This window comes from Phyllobates terribilis, unplaced genomic scaffold, assembly GCF_046119375.1.
Source record: "Phyllobates terribilis strain yellow unplaced genomic scaffold, ASM4611937v1 Scaffold_5__5_contigs__length_657084704, whole genome shotgun sequence".
NCBI lineage: Eukaryota > Metazoa > Chordata > Amphibia > Anura > Dendrobatidae > Phyllobates > Phyllobates terribilis.
The window spans coordinates 655001174-655022150 of NW_027362765.1; the positions used below are offsets into that span (position 1 = coordinate 655001174).

The window sequence follows — 20977 nt, forward strand, 5'->3', positions numbered from 1 at the left end:
CCCCTGGGACATATTCCTTTTTGAGGGGAATACCCGGCACCGGATCAGATGGGGGGTTGTAGTCTCCGAGCGGCTGTGACCCGGCCCGTGCCCAGGGCGTCAAACTCAGTGTTATGTGGCAGTCCTACAGATGTTATTAAGAGTTCTTTTGTGTCGACTACGCCACCCGTTGTGATGCGGTCACTGTGGCCGCCGCTGCAGCAGGGTCCGCTGAGGCTGATGGTGGGTGCGCAGCTTGGTGAGATAACCCCCAACGGGAGGGGTATAGCCTCAGGGGGGACAGGTGCAGAGGATGGGGGTTGTGGTGGTGCAGTGCAGACGGCAGTGAAGACAGAGTCGGGTTGTGCAGTTAAGGGTGTTTACTTACTGCAGATGTTGTACTGGTCACTCCAGCTTCGAGTGACCACCCGAGCCGTGCTGCGTCCACCAGGTCCTGGATCCAGCCAACCCCCAAATAAGTCCGGAGCGTGGCCCTGAGCTCTCCTTCTGTCCCGTTCTCTGGCCGTCCCCACCAGTGATCCACCTAGGTCCAGCTCCCTCGGGCCTTCTGTTGGGACACCCTTGGCCTTGGGTTCCCTGACCCTTCATGTGGTGTGCCTTCGGGGTGGATGTGGTGGGTGACCGTGGCAAACGCTGCCCACGGTCTCCAGTCTCTGGCTGGGGAATGTTTTTACCCCCACCAGCTTGGGTTCCGGTACCCTGATGCCGACTCTTCACCCGGGGATTTAAGTTGGGATCTTGGAGTCCTTTTCTGCTGTTTTCCCCCTCTGGGTCTCTCTCTCTTCTCCTCTCTCACTCTGGGTCTTTCTTCTCCTCTGCTCCTGACTTTCTCTCTGCATCTGACCCTGTTCTTAGTTGGTGCCCACCTTATATACACCCTCTATGTGTGAGCTCAGGTGACCAGCACCCAATGAGCTCCTAACTTTACCCAGGCTGCTCCCCCTATCTGCCCCTACACTACTTGGGATATACCACCCCCCTCCCACTCCAGCCAGGAACAGACTCGGTCGTACCTGCACATTTCTAAGTGGGAGTACCGTCGGTCTGCTCCTCGGAAATGGGATGTGTGTAGTGCATGCAGCCTACCGAGCTCAGTTCCACACTCCTTCCTTACCCGGGAGTGGAATATCACACCTCTGGTTTGAGGTGCAATACCCCTGTAGCAGCCGAATCCTCAGGGTGCTACATTCCCCCCTGGTAAATCACAGCACGTCCTCGGGCTGTAAGACATAACACCAAAAACATACAAATTTTTCATAAACATATAAAACATATAAAACAACATATATTAGCATAAAACTTTTCAGATAAAACATTCTCGTCGCCTCTGGCTCCTCCTCCGGTCACTGTGCAACGCGCGACCGGGCAAAGCGCGACAGTCTCTCTGGAAAACTGGCTTTCCTATAAAAACCAGTAGGGGGCGCTTTAGGAAGCGCAACTATATACAGGGGAAGTTGGCCGCTCTCAGTCCTCGGCCAGGTAAAGGGAAGGGAATGGCTGCTCACAGTCCTCAGCCTGGTATGGATACTGAATAACGGGTAAACAGTTCACTCATGCTGGTCCCAACGGGGACTATATATATGTAGCAACAGTTTCTTTGGTACCCGGATCGGGTAACTATACTGTCAGGCGATGCACATGGAGGGCGTAAGGTCCTTTGGCACACTTGTGCCGGGTAAAGGTGACCTCGTCCCCGATATAAAGGTCACGACCTCTGTGCCCCTCCGGCAGATGGGACTCCACATCTCTGCGCGTGACAAAGACGTCGCCGGGGGTGTTGTTGTCTCTGATGAAGCCCCACCCATGCTGCAGGTTAAACTTTATTACAGTCCCGGTGGTACGGGGACTGTGCGCTGCACGGGGGTCCCTCCTGGTTCGGCTCTTCTGCTCGGCGCTCCGTACTTGGGCCTGTTGCTCCCGGACCCGCCTCTCTCTCCGCTCCCTCGCAAACTCTTCGAGCTGCTGTCGGCAACACTCAGCACGCTCCGCTGCAGCTGCCCTGGTTTCCTGAGTGAACCCCATTAGGTCCTCTCCGGTGGGGTCCCACTCAAATTGGGCCTCTTCTAGCGGGGCGAGATCCTCTTTACGGGCTTTGGAGCCGGGATCAGGGGTGCACACATGGCCCCAGCCTTCCTCTGCCGTTCCAGTTCATGATATTCCTGGGGCCAGATGAAAGGCTGCCCATCTGGGCACGTGTGTTGGGTAAACAGGTCCTCTCCCAGATGCGGCACTCTTGGTCTTATGGGCGCGGTGGTGTTAGCGCCCGGGTTGCCCGGGCCTTGCGGCCAGGCCTGGGGCACCTGGAAGGTGAAGGGCACCGTTAATACGGCGGCGCCCTGGGCTACCTGGCCTTGCGACCAGGCCGGAGGCTCCGCGGAGGTAGGGGGCGCTGTTGGTGATGCGGCGCCCGGGGGTACTAGGCCTTGCGACCAGGCTGGTGGTATTTCCTGCTTTGTCACGCTCCGGGTCGAGGCGCATGACGTCACAGGGGTCGCTGCGGCGGCTTCCGGTCGGGGCCTAGTCCATAGCGGTGACATGGCGGCTACGGGCACAGCAGGGGGACTTTCGGGCTCTGCGACGGGGAGCTGGGGCAGGTGGGTGGTTTCCCGGTGTGGGGTATAGGCGTCCCCTTTACCTGCCTCCTTGCGTCCGGCTCCCTTCTCGGCGCCGTCTCCGGCCTTTGGTCCTCCCGCGCCATCCTCAGAGGCGGTCTGTTTCCTCTTCCAGGGTAGCGTGCTCCGTTGACTGGTCTCAGCTTGCTGGGCCATCTCCCGGCTCCATTCCGCCAATATCTCGCGCTGTACCCGGGCCATCCTCCGTGCGAGGCCCTCCAGGGCAGTCTGTGCACACTCCCGGTCTCGGGGGAGCTGTGCAAGGACCTCCACTAGGCCTAGTGGGGTCGTGGTGTCTAGCAGGCTCCTGACCAACGGGTCGGTGCTGCTCTGCTCTTCTTCCAGCAGGCTCCTGGCCAGTGGGCCGGTGCTGCTCTGCTCTCTCGCCATCTCCGGGTGAGCTTCTCTGCTACTCTTCTCCAGGCTTCCTGCCTCCGGGTGCGCTCGCTCCAGACTGCTCCAGGCGGCACCCATCTTCGTTCTTTCCTTTCGTCTCCTCCCACTTCGAGGGCGGTCCCGGGGCAACTCGGTGACTGTCAGCTCCAGGGGTAGTTCTTTCACGCTGACAGACACCTCCAGCATCACAGTCTCTGTTGGTGGGGGCGGTTTCCACTTTTGGCGCCATTTTCTGTCCTGGCCCACGATGGGAGGCGGCCTCTTGCCCTCCTTTGGCACGCCCATAATGGCGTCCGCTGCTCTTCCAAGGCAGGAAATCTTCGGATTTGGCGGGAAGCGTCGCCCAGTGGCGGGAAACTCTGCAGATGGCGGGAACAAGCTGGAAATGGCGGACAATCGGCGGGAAGCGACTTGTGATGGGGTCCGATGGCGTGGACCCTCCGGAACCGGCGGGAGACTTCTTTCTGAGGTAAACTTGCACTTTTCTTCAGGCACGCAGTACCCGGGTGTTGCGGGCACGTAATCCTGCCGACTACGCCAAAGTTGACGCGCCCCCTGTGACATATTCCTTTTTGAGGGGAATACCCGGCACCGGATCAGATGGGGGGTTGTAGTCTCCGAGCGGCTGTGACCCGGCCCGTGCCCAGGGCGTCAAACTCAGTGTTATGTGGCAGTCCTACAGATGTTATTAAGAGTTCTTTTGTGTCGACTACGCCACCCGTTGTGATGCGGTCACTGTGGCCGCCGCTGCAGCAGGGTCCGCTGAGGCTGATGGTGGGTGCGCAGCTTGGTGAGATAACCCCCAACGGGAGGGGTATAGCCTCAGGGGGGACAGGTGCAGAGGATGGGGGTTGTGGTGGTGCAGTGCAGACGGCAGTGAAGACAGAGTCGGGTTGTGCAGTTAAGGGTGTTTACTTACTGCAGATGTTGTACTGGTCACTCCAGCTTCGAGTGACCACCCGAGCCGTGCTGCGTCCACCAGGTCCTGGATCCAGCCAACCCCCAAATAAGTCCGGAGCGTGGCCCTGAGCTCTCCTTCTGTCCCGTTCTCTGGCCGTCCCCACCAGTGAACCACCTAGGTCCAGCTCCCTCGGGCCTTCTGTTGGGACACCCTTGGCCTTGGGTTCCCTGACCCTTCATGTGGTGTGCCTTCGGGGTGGATGTGGTGGGTGACCGTGGCAAACGCTGCCCACGGTCTCCAGTCTCTGGCTGGGGAATGTTTTTACCCCCACCAGCTTGGGTTCCGGTACCCTGATGCCGACTCTTCACCCGGGGATTTAAGTTGGGATCTTGGAGTCCTTTTCTGCTGTTTTCCCCCTCTGGGTCTCTCTGTCTTCTCCTCTCTCACTCTGGGTCTTTCTTCTCCTCTGCTCCTGACTTTCTCTCTGCATCTGACCCTGTTCTTAGTTGGTGCCCACCTTATATACACCCTCTATGTGTGAGCTCAGGTGACCAGCACCCAATGAGCTCCTAACTTTACCCAGGCTGCTCCCCCTATCTGCCCCTACACTACTTGGGATGTACCACCCCCCTCCCACTCCAGCCAGGAACAGACTCGGTCGTACCTGCACATTTCTAAGTGGGAGTACCGTCGGTCTGCTCCTCGGAAATGGGATGTGTGTAGTGCATGCAGCCTACCGAGCTCAGTTCCACACTCCTTCCTTACCCGGGAGTGGAATATCACACCTCTGGTTTGAGGTGCAATACCCCTGTAGCAGCCGAATCCTCAGGGTGCTACACAAGCATTTTGGAGCTTTCACCTAAATAACTACAGGTGGTGAGATAAGCTGCACAATATAATTGACCTTTCAGTATATTGTTGCACACACACCATCTATTTAGCAAATGCCCTTGTTATCAACAGCAGCCTTTTAAACTCACCTGAGCTAACAGGTATGTGCGCTGGTTACTCTGCTGCGCTTAAAATTTCTTTTTTGGTTTGCTACAATGCCTTTTCTGAAACGTTGTCTCCTTCTGCTGGAACACTGACTTCTTTCATTTAATGCCTGCAGACTATAAAAGAGAACCCAACCCAAAAAGTTTGGTTGATTAGTCTGTGGCATTCTGTTAAACTGTTGCTTATGGCGGTCTCTGTGAGCTTCTCAGCGACATTCAGCCAGCCAGGTATCCTGCCTGCAGTAGATGGAATGTGGCAATGGAACGCTGGCTGCGCGTGTCATAATAGGCTCTGAGCCTTTATATACCTGTGCACAGCAGCAGCCACCTTCAGTCTGCTGCTGGACAGCCAGCAGCAGCAGCAGCAGGAGAGGTATGTAATCAGGAGCCCTCCTGCTAAGGGTAGACAGCTGCTCGTTCCACCCCACCCCCCGCCTTAATTGGTTCTCCTCCCTTCCAACGGTGTTGAGGCGGGTGGGAACAGCAGGGGGTGAAGGTGCTGTGTTTAAAGAGGTGGAGTTATGCAGATCTAAAACGCGTGGATTGCAGCAGCAGCAAGCCGAAAAGTGCAGGCATGTAAGGGATCTAGAGGTTGACAACATGTCTTCTTAACGGGAGTCCAGGAGCTCATCTCCACAAATGGACTTTTCAGGATCCTTGGGTGGCTCCGTAGTTTGAAACCAGTTCTGGTTATCGCTTCTCGGCCTTTTGGCTAAGATCAAGTGTAGTATCTGTTCTTATCAGTTTAATATCTGATACGTCCCCTATCTGGGGACCATATATTAAATGGATTTTTAGAACAGGGAGATGGAAAAAGAGCTTGCTCTGTCCACTCCACGCATTGACCTGGTATTGCAGTATCTCCAGGACCGGTGCACCCCTTCTTTAATGCAGTTTCTAAAATCAGAAAGAATTGAATTCAATGTTTTTTGTTCATTTTGCTTGTTTGTCGGATTTTGGGATGGACTCTTTGGCTTTGCTTTTCTTCTCCTCATTGGATTTTTCATGTTCAAAGTTGCAGAAGCCAGATTACAAGCTCATTTTGGTTCAACTTCAGCAACTGTGCATTGCATTGCCATGTAATGTGATGCAATGCTATCTTTCTAGCTCTCCCTTTTTACTTCCTTTTGGATAAACAGACATATTAGGCAAGCATTTTGGAGCTTTCACCTAAATAACTACAGGTGGTGAGATAAGCTGCACAATATAATTGACCTTTCAGTATATTGTTGCACACACACCATCTATTTAGCAAATGCCCTTGTTATCAACAGCAGCCTTTTAAACTCACCTGAGCTAACAGGTATGTGTGCTGGTTACTCTGCTGCGCTTAAAATTTCTTTTTTGGTTTGCTACAATGCCTTTTCTGAAACGTTGTCTCCTTCTGCTGGAACACTGACTTCTTTCATTTAATGCCTGCAGACTATAAAAGAGAACCCAACCCAAAAAGTTTGGTTGATTAGTCTGTGGCATTCTGTTAAACTGTTGCTTATGGCGGTCTCTGTGAGCTTCTCAGCGACATTCAGCCAGCCAGGTATCCTGCCTGCAGTAGATGGAATGTGGCAATGGAACGCTGGCTGCGCGTGTCATAATAGGCTCTGAGCCTTTATATACCTGTGCACAGCAGCAGCCACCTTCAGTCTGCTGCTGGACAGCCAGCAGCAGCAGCAGCAGGAGAGGTATGTAATCAGGAGCCCTCCTGCTAAGGGTAGACAGCTGCTCGTTCCACCCCACCCCCCGCCTTAATTGGTTCTCCTCCCTTCCAACGGTGTTGAGGCGGGTGGGAACAGCAGGGGGTGAAGGTGCTGTGTTTAAAGAGGTGGAGTTATGCAGATCTAAAACGCGTGGATTGCAGCAGCAGCAAGCCGAAAAGTGCAGGCATGTAAGGGATCTAGAGGTTGACAACATGTCTTCTTAACGGGAGTCCAGGAGCTCATCTCCACAAATGGACTTTTCAGGATCCTTGGGTGGCTCCGTAGTTTGAAACCAATTCTGGTTATCGCTTCTCGGCCTTTTGGCTAAGATCAAGTGTAGTATCTGTTCTTATCAGTTTAATATCTGATACGTCCCCTATCTGGGGACCATATATTAAATGGATTTTTAGAACAGGGAGATGGAAAAAGAGCTTGCTCTGTCCACTCCACGAATTGACCTGGTATTGCAGTATCTCCAGGACCGGTGCACCCCTTCTTTAATGCAGTTTCTAAAATCAGAAAGAATTGAATTCAATGTTTTTTGTTCATTTTGCTTGTTTGTCGGATTTTGGGATGGACTCTTTGGCTTTGCTTTTCTTCTCCTCATTGGATTTTTCATGTTCAAAGTTGCAGAAGCCAGATTACAAGCTCATTTTGGTTCAACTTCAGCAACTGTGCATTGCATTGCCATGTAATGTGATGCAATGCTATCTTTCTAGCTCTCCCTTTTTACTTCCTTTTGGATAAACAGACATATTAGGCAAGCATTTTGGAGCTTTCACCTAAATAACTACAGGTGGTGAGATAAGCTGCACAATATAATTGACCTTTCAGTATATTGTTGCACACACACCATCTATTTAGCAAATGCCCTTGTTATCAACAGCAGCCTTTTAAACTCACCTGAGCTAACAGGTATGTGTGCTGGTTACTCTGCTGCGCTTAAAATTTCTTTTTTGGTTTGCTACAATGCCTTTTCTGAAACGTTGTCTCCTTCTGCTGGAACACTGACTTCTTTCATTTAATGCCTGCAGACTATAAAAGAGAACCCAACCCAAAAAGTTTGGTTGATTAGTCTGTGGCATTCTGTTAAACTGTTGCTTATGGCGGTCTCTGTGAGCTTCTCAGCGACATTCAGCCAGCCAGGTATCCTGCCTGCAGTAGATGGAATGTGGCAATGGAACGCTGGCTGCGCGTGTCATAATAGGCTCTGAGCCTTTATATACCTGTGCACAGCAGCAGCCACCTTCAGTCTGCTGCTGGACAGCCAGCAGCAGCAGCAGCAGGAGAGGTATGTAATCAGGAGCCCTCCTGCTAAGGGTAGACAGCTGCTCGTTCCACCCCACCCCCCGCCTTAATTGGTTCTCCTCCCTTCCAACGGTGTTGAGGCGGGTGGGAACAGCAGGGGGTGAAGGTGCTGTGTTTAAAGAGGTGGAGTTATGCAGATCTAAAACGCGTGGATTGCAGCAGCAGCAAGCCGAAAAGTGCAGGCATGTAAGGGATCTAGAGGTTGACAACATGTCTTCTTAACGGGAGTCCAGGAGCTCATCTCCACAAATGGACTTTTCAGGATCCTTGGGTGGCTCCGTAGTTTGAAACCAATTCTGGTTATCGCTTCTCGGCCTTTTGGCTAAGATCAAGTGTAGTATCTGTTCTTATCAGTTTAATATCTGATACGTCCCCTATCTGGGGACCATATATTAAATGGATTTTTAGAACAGGGAGATGGAAAAAGAGCTTGCTCTGTCCACTCCACGAATTGACCTGGTATTGCAGTATCTCCAGGACCGGTGCACCCCTTCTTTAATGCAGTTTCTAAAATCAGAAAGAATTGAATTCAATGTTTTTTGTTCATTTTGCTTGTTTGTCGGATTTTGGGATGGACTCTTTGGCTTTGCTTTTCTTCTCCTCATTGGATTTTTCATGTTCAAAGTTGCAGAAGCCAGATTACAAGCTCATTTTGGTTCAACTTCAGCAACTGTGCATTGCATTGCCATGTAATGTGATGCAATGCTATCTTTCTAGCTCTCCCTTTTTACTTCCTTTTGGATAAACAGACATATTAGGCAAGCATTTTGGAGCTTTCACCTAAATAACTACAGGTGGTGAGATAAGCTGCACAATATAATTGACCTTTCAGTATATTGTTGCACACACACCATCTATTTAGCAAATGCCCTTGTTATCAACAGCAGCCTTTTAAACTCACCTGAGCTAACAGGTATGTGCGCTGGTTACTCTGCTGCGCTTAAAATTTCATTTTTGGTTTGCTACAATGCCTTTTCTGAACGTTGTCTCCTTCTGCTGGAACACTGACTTCTTTCATTTAATGCCTGCAGACTATAAAAGAGAACCCAACCCAAAAAGTTTGGTTGATTAGTCTGTGGCATTCTGTTAAACTGTTGCTTATGGCGGTCTCTGTGAGCTTCTCAGCGACATTCAGCCAGCCAGGTATCCTGCCTGCAGTAGATGGAATGTGGCAATGGAACGCTGGCTGCGCGTGTCATAATAGGCTCTGAGCCTTTATATACCTGTGCACAGCAGCAGCCACCTTCAGTCTGCTGCTGGACAGCCAGCAGCAGCAGCAGCAGGAGAGGTATGTAATCAGGAGCCCTCCTGCTAAGGGTAGACAGCTGCTCGTTCCACCCCACCCCCCGCCTTAATTGGTTCTCCTCCCTTCCAACGGTGTTGAGGCGGGTGGGAACAGCAGGGGGTGAAGGTGCTGTGTTTAAAGAGGTGGAGTTATGCAGATCTAAAACGCGTGGATTGCAGCAGCAGCAAGCCGAAAAGTGCAGGCATGTAAGGGATCTAGAGGTTGACAACATGTCTTCTTAACGGGAGTCCAGGAGCTCATCTCCACAAATGGACTTTTCAGGATCCTTGGGTGGCTCCGTAGTTTGAAACCAATTCTGGTTATCGCTTCTCGGCCTTTTGGCTAAGATCAAGTGTAGTATCTGTTCTTATCAGTTTAATATCTGATACGTCCCCTATCTGGGGACCATATATTAAATGGATTTTTAGAACAGGGAGATGGAAAAAGAGCTTGCTCTGTCCACTCCACGCATTGACCTGGTATTGCAGTATCTCCAGGACCGGTGCACCCCTTCTTTAATGCAGTTTCTAAAATCAGAAAGAATTGAATTCAATGTTTTTTGTTCATTTTGCTTGTTTGTCGGATTTTGGGATGGACTCTTTGGCTTTGCTTTTCTTCTCCTCATTGGATTTTTCATGTTCAAAGTTGCAGAAGCCAGATTACAAGCTCATTTTGGTTCAACTTCAGCAACTGTGCATTGCATTGCCATGTAATGTGATGCAATGCTATCTTTCTAGCTCTCCCTTTTTACTTCCTTTTGGATAAACAGACATATTAGGCAAGCATTTTGGAGCTTTCACCTAAATAACTACAGGTGGTGAGATAAGCTGCACAATATAATTGACCTTTCAGTATATTGTTGCACACACACCATCTATTTAGCAAATGCCCTTGTTATCAACAGCAGCCTTTTAAACTCACCTGAGCTAACAGGTATGTGCGCTGGTTACTCTGCTGCGCTTAAAATTTCTTTTTTGGTTTGCTACAATGCCTTTTCTGAAACGTTGTCTCCTTCTGCTGGAACACTGACTTCTTTCATTTAATGCCTGCAGACTATAAAAGAGAACCCAACCCAAAAAGTTTGGTTGATTAGTCTGTGGCATTCTGTTAAACTGTTGCTTATGGCGGTCTCTGTGAGCTTCTCAGCGACATTCAGCCAGCCAGGTATCCTGCCTGCAGTAGATGGAATGTGGCAATGGAACGCTGGCTGCGCGTGTCATAATAGGCTCTGAGCCTTTATATACCTGTGCACAGCAGCAGCCACCTTCAGTCTGCTGCTGGACAGCCAGCAGCAGCAGCAGCAGGAGAGGTATGTAATCAGGAGCCCTCCTGCTAAGGGTAGACAGCTGCTCGTTCCACACCACCCCCCGCCTTAATTGGTTCTCCTCCCTTCCAACGGTGTTGAGGCGGGTGGGAACAGCAGGGGGTGAAGGTGCTGTGTTTAAAGAGGTGGAGTTATGCAGATCTAAAACGCGTGGATTGCAGCAGCAGCAAGCCGAAAAGTGCAGGCATGTAAGGGATCTAGAGGTTGACAACATGTCTTCTTAACGGGAGTCCAGGAGCTCATCTCCACAAATGGACTTTTCAGGATCCTTGGGTGGCTCCGTAGTTTGAAACCAATTCTGGTTATCGCTTCTCGGCCTTTTGGCTAAGATCAAGTGTAGTATCTGTTCTTATCAGTTTAATATCTGATACGTCCCCTATCTGGGGACCATATATTAAATGGATTTTTAGAACAGGGAGATGGAAAAAGAGCTTGCTCTGTCCACTCCACGCATTGACCTGGTATTGCAGTATCTCCAGGACCGGTGCACCCCTTCTTTAATGCAGTTTCTAAAATCAGAAAGAATTGAATTCAATGTTTTTTGTTCATTTTGCTTGTTTGTCGGATTTTGGGATGGACTCTTTGGCTTTGCTTTTCTTCTCCTCATTGGATTTTTCATGTTCAAAGTTGCAGAAGCCAGATTACAAGCTCATTTTGGTTCAACTTCAGCAACTGTGCATTGCATTGCCATGTAATGTGATGCAATGCTATCTTTCTAGCTCTCCCTTTTTACTTCCTTTTGGATAAACAGACATATTAGGCAAGCATTTTGGAGCTTTCACCTAAATAACTACAGGTGGTGAGATAAGCTGCACAATATAATTGACCTTTCAGTATATTGTTGCACACACACCATCTATTTAGCAAATGCCCTTGTTATCAACAGCAGCCTTTTAAACTCACCTGAGCTAACAGGTATGTGCGCTGGTTACTCTGCTGCGCTTAAAATTTCTTTTTTGGTTTGCTACAATGCCTTTTCTGAAACGTTGTCTCCTTCTGCTGGAACACTGACTTCTTTCATTTAATGCCTGCAGACTATAAAAGAGAACCCAACCCAAAAAGTTTGGTTGATTAGTCTGTGGCATTCTGTTAAACTGTTGCTTATGGCGGTCTCTGTGAGCTTCTCAGCGACATTCAGCCAGCCAGGTATCCTGCCTGCAGTAGATGGAATGTGGCAATGGAACGCTGGCTGCGCGTGTCATAATAGGCTCTGAGCCTTTATATACCTGTGCACAGCAGCAGCCACCTTCAGTCTGCTGCTGGACAGCCAGCAGCAGCAGCAGCAGGAGAGGTATGTAATCAGGAGCCCTCCTGCTAAGGGTAGACAGCTGCTCGTTCCACCCCACCCCCCGCCTTAATTGGTTCTCCTCCCTTCCAACGGTGTTGAGGCGGGTGGGAACAGCAGGGGGTGAAGGTGCTGTGTTTAAAGAGGTGGAGTTATGCAGATCTAAAACGCGTGGATTGCAGCAGCAGCAAGCCGAAAAGTGCAGGCATGTAAGGGATCTAGAGGTTGACAACATGTCTTCTTAACAGGAGTCCAGGAGCTCATCTCCACAAATGGACTTTTCAGGATCCTTGGGTGGCTCCGTAGTTTGAAACCAATTCTGGTTATCGCTTCTCGGCCTTTTGGCTTCGATCTTACAGCTTGTCTGTTTGGTTGTTGTCTATCTGGGTGCTTCCGGTACCCTCTCTCTCGGCCTGGGGGGATCGTTCCTCTTCGGAGGGACTTCACCCCCCTGCTGCTATAGGGAGAGAGGCTTAGTCCGGGAGCAACGGGAAGTGATCCCCTAAAAAGGCATATGCCTTTTTTTTTCTTTCCGTAGTTGGCGTACTTTTTTTGGAAGAGATGCCGGCTGTGCTGTCATATGCATCGGGTGAACCCCGGATGAGAAATACAGTGCGAATTGACGTTTTGGAGAAGTTTCGCTGTGAGAAAAACATCCAGTATGTTTGCAACATCATCCTTCTTGGACTTCTGGGATTTAGTAGAGAGGACATCTTCTGCTTCCAGGACAACGAATCGAAAGGTACCTACACCATCACTTTTAGGAGTCAAGGGTGTTGCCAACAACTGGTCCAGAAAGTGAACGAAAATAGCCACATGGACGAAATGGAAGGTTTGATTTTTTCCTTATTATTTGTTTATGAAGAAGTCCAGATTGTGGTTCACTTCCCTAACCCTTTTGTGGAAGTGCTGGATATTTTGACTTTCTTGCGTCGCTATTGCGATGACGTGTCCTTTTTAGGAAAAATTAAAAATGCAGTTAATTTTTGGTGTGGGAAGCGGAGGTTCCTGGCACGATTAAAGAAGGATCCAACGGGAGTCGGAGGAACACAGCACCCTCCCTCCACCTTCACAATCGGGAAGAGCCGAGGATACCTCTTCTATCAAGGTATGCCCTTGTATTGTAGGAATTGTGGCACAATGGGGCATACCCAAGACGCTTGCCAGGAGAGGAGGGCTGCCCGTTGTAATAATTGCAGCCAGTATGGACACTTGACGAAAGACTGTCCTCACAAGAAACAGTGTAATCTGTGCGGGGAGGATGGACATGTATTCCGGAGTTGCCCCCAGAGAACCAAGGTACGGACATATGCAGAGGCAACTGGGGGTCCCTGGCGAAGACAATCTCTAGCTCGCCCCTCAGTGTCCGTCGGGGAGGATCCCCTTGACAGGACTGAGCTAAGCTCTACTGGCCCCTCTGTAGTGGAGGTGGCAAAGAAGAAGCCCCCGCAAAAAGGGGACTATGGGCGGTCCGTCCAGGGACCGGAGCAGGGATGCTCTTCTGTTCGGGAGGGTGTCTCTGTGTCGATGGCCCCTGAAGATGTGTGTGTTTCTGGTGTGCTGGAGCAGGGTGCCCCCAGTATGTTGGCACTGGTGGACCCTGCTGCGAAGGCCCCAGATGCTATTCAAGTGTCGAGCCAGCAGGACGCAGTGTGTTTTTCCCTAGGTGACGACCTCGAGAAGAGAGACCATGAGGCAGTAGTGGGAGAAGATTGCACTAGTGACCTACCTGAACCCAGCGGGAAAAAGATGCGTGCGGATGTCTGTCCGGATTCACCGGATGTTTCCTTGGGTGTCGGTGATTTGTGGCTGCAGGGAGCAGGAGCTGGATACCCGGTCACTGCCTCGGATCCAATGAACATTTCCTTTTCCCCGGAGTCAGGGATCTTGGAGGCACTGTTGGATCATAGTCCTGAACAGGTCAAGATGATTCTGGATGACTCCCTCCCACCTTGACTTTAATGCCGTCCATAAAATGCCTCTCACTGAATGTGAGATCTTTAAAGAGCCCTGTTCGCAGGGCTGCTCTTTTTCAATATTTAGAGACTTTAGACTTTGATGTGTGTTTATTGCAGGAATGTGGACTACAACACTCAATTAATTATGACGAGCTTAAAAAGGATTGGAAGTCGGGACCGTCAGTGTGGTCCGGCTCAAATGTGAATAGGTCTGCTGGAGTGGGTTTGCTCTGTCGTGGTAATAACATCGTGTTTTCCTCTGTTACAGAGATTACACCAGGCAGGGCAATGTTAGTACATTTGCATATTAATAATTTTAGTTTTCGCATAATTAATGTGTATGCTCCTCCCGACAAGCAAGAGCGCATCCAATTGTTTGAAATTTTGCCTGTATTTTGTGTTGGGTCTTCTCCCCTCCTGATAGGTGGGGATTTCAACTGCCTTAGTGTCGGCGAACAACGAGTAGGAGGGGACCCTCTCCGTAAGTTGGATAAGTCATGTTTTCTGCTAAAAAATTTTCAAACTGATTTTAAGCTATGCGATGCCTGGAGGTCTCTTTCACCGACGGACCCTGGATTTACATGGTCCGGTCGGGGAGTGGCCTCTAGGATCGATTTTATGTTTTTATCTGTGGATTTTAAGCCGGTGATGTTTGATCTAATGTCTAATTTATTTTCCGATCACAAAATGTTAAAATTACAGTTAGAATACCAAGGAGAGCAGAGAATAAACAAAGGACTGTGGCGTTTGGGGACACATCTGCTGGAGGATCCTCAGATAAGGTCGGATTTTTGTACAGCCTACCAGGAATGGAGACAACATAGGCCTCCTTATATAAAAATGTTGTCTTGGTGGGAAAAGATTAAAAATAAAATTAGGCTTTTTTTTATCACGGCAGGGAGGAAGAAATCAAGACAGAAAAAACAATTTTTCTCAAATCTAAATACTAGGCTGCAGACACTTTATAAATTTAAAGAGATTGGGTTGGAGGTGGAGGAAGACATTGTCAGCCTAAAAGCAGAAATACATACACTTTTGGAGCAGAAGGGGAGAGAGGTTATTTTTAATTCAAAGGTAAAGCAGTTAGAAGAAGATGAAAAATGTACACGCTTCTTTTTTAAAAAAGCAATGGAGAGGAAAGATGCGATTACTTGTTTAGGTGAAGAATCCACTATACAGGGCATGAAGAACGTGGCTTTTGATTTTTACCGACTCCTTTTTAGTGAGAAAAGTGTGGATGATTCCTTTTTACAAGATGCTCTTAATGTCCTAGATTTTAAGTTGAATCAGTCAGATCAGGAGTTTTTAATACGGGATTTTAGCTTAGAGGAACTTTTTAACATTTTTAAAAGTTTTTCAAAGGGCAAAGCTCCGGGAGCAGACGGTCTCCCCGTCGAATTTTATCTGACTTTCTGGGATATTTTAAAGGATGATCTTTTAGCACTTTTTAAGGAGGTTTTTAAGTGTAAACGGTTGCCCAAGGGATGGAGGAGGGGAATAGTGTCCTTGATCTTTAAAAAGAAAGGGGCTCGTGAGGACCTTGCAAATTGGAGGCCTATCACCCTCCTCAACATGGATTATAAAGTATTAGCCAAATTTATTGCATGCCGGCTTAAAATGATAATTGATAAGTTGATACAACCAGAACAAGTTTGTGGTGTACCGGGAAGGAGTATTGCGGAGGTGTTAAATGTCATAAGAGATGCAATATGGTATACTAGGGATCGTGGTCAGAATTTAGCCCTGTTGGCGCTGGACTTTGAGAAGGCGTTCGACAGGGTATCGCACAAGTATCTTTTTAGTGTTTTAAAGAAGATGGCGATCCCGGATTTTATCATGTCTCTAATTAACATTTTGTATAAAGATTCATATTGTCAAATCTCTGTTAATGGCTTCTTAACAGGTGAAATACCGCTGGAATCCGGAGTGAAGCAGGGCTGCCCTTTGTCCCCGATCCTGTTTATTTGTGCTATGGAGCCTTTATTATGCCAAATTAGGAAAGATAAAGTGATCCGTGGGGTCCCTGTTCCGGGTGGAGGGGGGGCCCAAATTAAAGTCTTCGGGTATATGGACGATGTTACTGCCATCTGCACGGATCCTGCTTCCCTCCGGAGGGTGGTGAGGTGTACCAGTTTTTTTAGTCAGGCTTCAGGTTTTAAGTTGAATTTTAATAAAACTGAGTGTTTGACAATTGGTTCCTGGGATACAGTGGACCTACCAGCAGTCAAAATGAAGTGTGATAAAGTTAAAATTTTGGGCATTACTTTTAATAAAGAAAATGACGGGGTTGTGAGTTGGGGGGAGGTCCAGGAGAAAATGGTGAAGAAACTATCCTTTTGGAATTTGCGTAGTTTGTCAATCGAAGGGAAAGTTCTAATTATTAAGTCTGTATTATTGCCAATGATGTTATATGTTGCAATTGTGTACCCTCCCTCCGACTTAATGCTCAAAAAGCTGACTCGCTGCATGTTTATATTTATTTGGGGCTCGAAGATGGAAAAAGTAAAACGCACAGAAATGTATAAAAGGCATCAAAATGGTGGAAAGGATGTCCCGGATTTGAGCATGTTTTTGTATATAAATTTCTTCTGTTTCTGTTTTAAGCTTCTTAATTCTAACAGTGTTTTTAGTCTGTTTTTAAAATATACTTGTGGTTATGTTTTTAAGAGATGGCTACGGCCATCCTTATCTTCGCCTGTTTTATTATGTCCCCCAAAGCATCTTATCATCTTAGAGAAAGTATGTAGAAATTATAAATTAAGAGACTTGGATACTGATATTCTTCAAGACCGAAGGAAATTGATAACTCATCTGAGAAGGGAAGAAAGAGTATCTGAAGTAATCAACTTTTCCTGGAGCAGATCCAAGCGAGTCTGGAGGAATGTGTTTGGAAAGTTTCTCGCAAATATTCATAAAGACCTTGCCTGGATGTCCGTCCACCAGTGCCTCCCAACTAGAGACTTTCAGCACAGGAGAGGCCTGGCGGCGCGGGCAAAATGTCCTAGAGACTCGTGTGGAAGTGATGAGACGGTTTTACATCTGTTTTGGAACTGTTTTTATGCGCAAGAACTTTGGCGGAGACTGGGGGTGCTTTTGAAATGGGTTTGTGGTCTGAAAGTATTTTGTCACGAATATGTTTTATACGGACTTTTTAATTGCCCAACTTTACATCAAACCAAAATATGCTGGTGTATAATAAATTGTGCAAAAAGTGCTATGTGGAAAGTGAGGAATATTTTGTTGTTCAAACGTGACTGTATTTCCATCAATGATTGTATTAGAATGGTTTTTAGCGAAATGTATATTTATTATTTGAAAGATGTCAAAGATGTGGGTAAACACGAAGCGAATAGAAGATGGTGTTTTTACATGTGGAATACTATTTTGTACTAATAATGTCTGTGGAAAGAGCTCTATTAACGCTGTAAATAAGAATAATGTGTTTTTGTACTTTTTTATATCTGAATAAATTTATGTTGAAACCTAAAAAAAAAAAAATCTGTTCTTATCAGTTTAATATCTGATACGTCCCCTATCTGGGGACCATATATTAAATGGATTTTTAGAACAGGGAGATGGAAAAAGAGCTTGCTCTGTCCACTCCACGCATTGACCTGGTATTGCAGTATCTCCAGGACCGGTGCACCCCTTCTTTAATGCAGTTTCTAAAATCAGAAAGAATTGAATTCAATGTTTTTTGTTCATTTTGCTTGTTTGTCGGATTTTGGGATGGACTCTTTGGCTTTGCTTTTCTTCTCCTCATTGGATTTTTCATGTTCAAAGTTGCAGAAGCCAGATTACAAGCTCATTTTGGTTCAACTTCAGCAACTGTGCATTGCCATGTAATGTGATGCAATGCTATCTTTCTAGCTCTCCCTTTTTACTTCCTTTTGGATAAACAGACATATTAGGCAAGCATTTTGAAGCTTTCACCTAAATAACTACAGGTGGTGGGATAAGCTGCACAATATAATTGACCTTTCAGTATATTGTTGCACACACACCATCTATTTAGCAAATGCCCTTGTTATCAACAGCAGCCTTTTAAACTCACCTGAGCTAACAGGTATGTGCGCTGGTTACTCTGCTGCGCTTAAAATTTCTTTTTTGGTTTGCTACAATGCCTTTTCTGAAACGTTGTCTCCTTCTGCTGGAACACTGACTTCTTTCATTTAATGCCTGCAGACTATAAAAGAGAACCCAACCCAAAAAGTTTGGTTGATTAGTCTGTGGCATTCTGTTAAACTGTTGCTTATGGCGGTCTCTGTGAGCTTCTCAGCGACATTCAGCCAGCCAGGTATCCTGCCTGCAGTAGATGGAATGTGGCAATGGAACGCTGGCTGCGCGTGTCATAATAGGCTCTGAGCCTTTATATACCTGTGCACAGCAGCAGCCACCTTCAGTCTGCTGCTGGACAGCCAGCAGCAGCAGCAGCAGGAGAGGTATGTAATCAGGAGCCCTCCTGCTAAGGGTAGACAGCTGCTCGTTCCACCCCACCCCCCGCCTTAATTGGTTCTCCTCCCTTCCAACGGTGTTGAGGCGGGTGGGAACAGCAGGGGGTGAAGGTGCTGTGTTTAAAGAGGTGGAGTTATGCAGATCTAAAACGCGTGGATTGCAGCAGCAGCAAGCCGAAAAGTGCAGGCATGTAAGGGATCTAGAGGTTGACAACATGTCTTCTTAACGGGAGTCCAGGAGCTCATCTCCACAAATGGACTTTTCAGGATCCTTGGGTGGCTCCGTAGTTTGAAACCAATTCTGGTTATCACTTCTCGGCCTTTTGGCTACGATCAAGTGCTTTATTGCAGGAGATTGTAGTTGAAGGGCACTCGGGTACCCCTCTCCTTGGCCTGGCAGGATCGTCCACTTTGGTGGACTTAACCTGCTTGCTGCTATTAGGGAGAGGGCTTAGTCCCAGGGTAACGAGTTGCGATCCCCCAGCTTCCAGGTGTTTTTCACTGCAAGAACACTGGGAGCGCAGATTGCAATCGGCTGCAATTTGCAACCTTGTTGCGTTTTTCCATGGAGGTTGACCCTAACCTCGTGCCTCTTTATGCGAGGCTAAAAAACTCTATCCGAGTTCACTTCACGGCGGGTGGCTCGGATATGAGGAAATTAGGGTATGTAGTCCAGGACGTGCTCAGGAACCTTCTTGGCGTACAAAGGAATGAAATTCTCTCCATCCAGGATTATCCCAGAAGAGGTGACTATGACATCACATTCACCGGAGAAGGTATTTTTAGAGATGTACTAGAAAAGTTAAAAAAAGTTGAAAATAGTCCTGTTTTGAAAGGGATACAAATTGTTGAGCACGTCCTGGATGAGGTACGACTGGTTATTGTAAAAATATTTTCGCCCTTTGTTTCTGCTCCAGAAGTAATGTCATTTCTAGCAATTTATTTTAAAAGTGTTAAATGTATTGGGAAGATATTAAACGAATATAACATATGGACATCTAAGTGGAAATTCCTTGTGAAGTGTACAAGAGATCCAAATACACCAGGTGGTATACGGCTCCCCCCTGCCCGTTTCAAAATTGGGCAAACAAATGGGGATTTCTTCTTTTCTGGGATGCCAGTATATTGCAGAAATTGTGGGCGCTATGGTCATTCAAAAGAAAACTGTCATGTATCATGTAGAAATTGTGCTAGTGAAGAACATGAGACAAAAGAATGCCCTAAGGAAAAGAAATGCAGTTTTTGCCAGACTCCAGGTCACTTTTATTTTTCTTGCCCTCACAGATTTCGGGAAGATGAGCAAAAGGGGAAGTCCAAGACGTCCGACCAAGGACCTAAAGATCAGACCACCCCTCAGGAGGAGGAACAACAACCTGGAGCCTCTGGAGACAATAAGGGCGTACCAAATAGTGAAGTGTCTCCAGAGTCTATGACAGGTAAAATACCAAATCCCAAAACCTGGCTGCAGGACCTGCGGGAGTCCAAAAGGAGGGCTGAGAAGGAGCAGAAGGGCACTACTGGTAAGGTCAAAAGGGACCGGCAAAAGGCCGACACAGAAGCCCATGCCCAGTCTGGGTCTCCTAGTGCTGAGGGCGCTGAGTGGATAAAGGTGGGTCCTAAGAAAAAGAAAAAGGGTGGTTCGGAGGAGGCAGCAGGAGGTGAACAGATGGACACTTCTCCAGAAGGGGACGTGGACGCTGGACCCTCAGGGGTTTCGGTCTCCGCTGCTACAGGTGGGGACCGGGATCTTGCTGACTCTGAAGAGTCAGAGGCTCTGCCTTGTGCGCAACCTCCTCCTATAGGACGACCTTCTACAGGTCAAACAGGGGCGGCGGAACCCCTCGGGGACCCACCTGATGAGGAACTGCATGGCCAGCCAATGGAGACCCAGCGGGTTCTGCCAGCCAGCCCTCCGAGCTATGCCAGTGTAGCGTCGGGTTTATATAAATGTGGTAATCTTTCCTCCTCCACGGAGACTCTCGTGACGATACTATCAGATGAGGAGGGAGGCGCAAGCCCAGTGGTCTGATCAGGTTCATCGGACAGGTAAATCCGTTGCTCTTAGTTACCTAAGTAAAATTTCTACATTTTCTAATGATGGCTGAACTCAAAGGTATTTCCCTCAACGTGAGAGGCATAAAATCTAACACGAGAAGAACTGCTCTTTTTAATTTTTTTACGTGTTTTACTGCATCTGTATTTTTTCTGCAAGAATGTAATATCCCACATGAAATGTCATATCAAAAATATAAAGATGAGTGGAAGTGTGGGCCATCTGTCTGGTCCGGATCGAATGCTGCAGGATCAGCGGGTGTAGCCATACTTTTTAAAGGGAACGTTTTAATTGATTTTATTCAGGAAATTTTACCAGGTCGTATTTTATTAGTGAAAGCTTTTATTGATGGTATTAGATGGCAGTTTTTAAATTTTTATGGATCCCCAGAGAAAAATGAAAGAGCCGAAATGCTTGATCTTTTACCATTATTTATTAATAACTCTGAACCTTTTATCTTAGCAGGGGATTTTAATTGTGTTTTAAAAGGTGAAAACCGGCGCTCCAGCTCTGTAAGCAGGAACTACGATAAAACCTCAGGTATGCTACATGATATAGTCATAGATGCTAAATTGATAGACATATATAAAGAGTGTCATAGTGACAGCCCAGAGGATGCCGGTTTCACTTGGAGCAATGCTAATTGTAGCTCTAGGATTGATTTTATTTTTGGTTCAGATAAAACAATACCTGCCAAATGTGAAGTTTTAAC

At 47.7% G+C, this 20977-nt stretch overlaps 6 non-coding genes across 6 annotated transcripts; all 6 read left to right on the top strand.

Moving 5' to 3' along the window:
- Window positions 1–5596: 5596 nt before the first annotated feature.
- Window positions 5597–5787, top strand: LOC141149107 (U2 spliceosomal RNA). The gene has a single exon (XR_012245418.1). It is a non-coding gene; the product is annotated as a U2 spliceosomal RNA (small nuclear RNA).
- A 1115-nt stretch (window positions 5788–6902) lies between these two features.
- LOC141149892 (U2 spliceosomal RNA) lies at window positions 6903–7093 on the top strand. Its single transcript, XR_012246173.1, has one exon. It is a non-coding gene; the product is annotated as a U2 spliceosomal RNA (small nuclear RNA).
- A 1115-nt stretch (window positions 7094–8208) lies between these two features.
- Window positions 8209–8399, top strand: LOC141149895 (U2 spliceosomal RNA). Its single transcript, XR_012246174.1, has one exon. It is a non-coding gene; the product is annotated as a U2 spliceosomal RNA (small nuclear RNA).
- Window positions 8400–9513: 1114 nt separating this feature from the next.
- Window positions 9514–9704, top strand: LOC141149108 (U2 spliceosomal RNA). Its single transcript, XR_012245419.1, has one exon. It is a non-coding gene; the product is annotated as a U2 spliceosomal RNA (small nuclear RNA).
- A 1115-nt stretch (window positions 9705–10819) lies between these two features.
- LOC141149110 (U2 spliceosomal RNA) lies at window positions 10820–11010 on the top strand. Its single transcript, XR_012245420.1, has one exon. It is a non-coding gene; the product is annotated as a U2 spliceosomal RNA (small nuclear RNA).
- Window positions 11011–17223: 6213 nt separating this feature from the next.
- On the top strand, window positions 17224–17409 carry LOC141150455 (U2 spliceosomal RNA). Its single transcript, XR_012246653.1, has one exon. It is a non-coding gene; the product is annotated as a U2 spliceosomal RNA (small nuclear RNA).
- Window positions 17410–20977: the final 3568 nt, after the last annotated feature.